We start from the raw sequence: 1118 nt of genomic DNA, 5'->3' as shown, positions 1-1118 counted from the left end.
TATACCATAATCTAAGTGATAAATTTCCACTTACCCTTTATCACAAAGGACTTACACAATTTTAAGAAACAGAACTCTTCCCTTTCCACTTACTAATTCTATTTTTCTTTTTCATGGAACCTATAGTGACTTAGTTTCTACAGAATCTTACATAAAGCTAGTTTGATTTCCTTGTTCCTAAAGCTGTATATTATTGGGTTCAAAGATGGAGGTACCACACAATAAAAGACAGACACCAAAAAATCAAGAGGATTTGGGTAATCAGGGACTGGCTTCCAATAGGCAATGACACTTGTAACAGAAAATATGATCATGACTATGAGGTGGGGCAGACAGGTGGAGAAGGCTTTTGACTGGCCTTGCATTGATGGCATTCTCAACACTGTATTGAAAATGCAAATGTATGAAAACTAAGCAAAAAATTCCAGACAGGACTCCAATTACTATGCTGACATTAATGATGATATGGGTCTTAGGGCAAGAACTCTTCAGTAGAGAGGGGACATCACAGAAGAAGTGTGGGAGTTTCCTGGAGCCATAGAAAGATAGAGAGAAAGTTCCAGCTGAGTAAAGGAGCCCAAAGATACTCCCAGTAAACCAGGAGGCAGCTGCCATCCGCACACAGACTCCTCTGCTCATGATGATGTCATAGTGCAGGGGATGACAGATGGCCACATAGCGGTCATAGGACATGTCTGTGAGGATGAAAAGTTCAGATCCAATAAAGTTAATTACCAAAAATACCTGTAACACACATTCTGGCAAAGAAATGGTGTTCCTGTGAGATACAGAGTTCAGAATAAAATTTGGAATTGTAATTGAAATGAGACAAGCATCAAGGAAAGATAAGTTCTTGAGGAAAAAATACATGGGAGTATGAATACACTGGTTCAGGGTGACAAGGATGATAATGAGAAGATTCCCCATGAGGGTCTCCAAGTAAATCAGCAAAACAGAAAAATGTGTGGGACTTGGAGCTCCCTGGTGTCAGAGAATTCCATGAGGAAGAATTGCATCACGACCGTGCAGTTGGTCATGCCTCTATTTCACCTCCTGTGGGATGAAAGAAGGTAAGCACCCATCATACCCATGCTAAGCCAATGTGCCTTCCAATGATC

The 1118-nt window shown here is 40.6% G+C and overlaps 1 pseudogene; it reads right to left on the bottom strand.

Annotated features, from left to right (window-relative positions):
• Nucleotides 1-137: 137 nt before the first annotated feature.
• Nucleotides 138-1037, bottom strand: LOC122152119 (annotated as a pseudogene).
• Nucleotides 1038-1118: the final 81 nt, after the last annotated feature.

This window comes from Orycteropus afer, unplaced genomic scaffold (genome assembly GCF_000298275.1).
Source record: "Orycteropus afer afer isolate SDZICR_OR568_19922 unplaced genomic scaffold, OryAfe1.0 scaffold05061, whole genome shotgun sequence".
NCBI lineage: Eukaryota > Metazoa > Chordata > Mammalia > Tubulidentata > Orycteropodidae > Orycteropus > Orycteropus afer.
The sequence above is the reverse complement of the archived record's forward strand: the minus strand, read 5'-3'. Positions and strand labels throughout refer to the sequence as shown.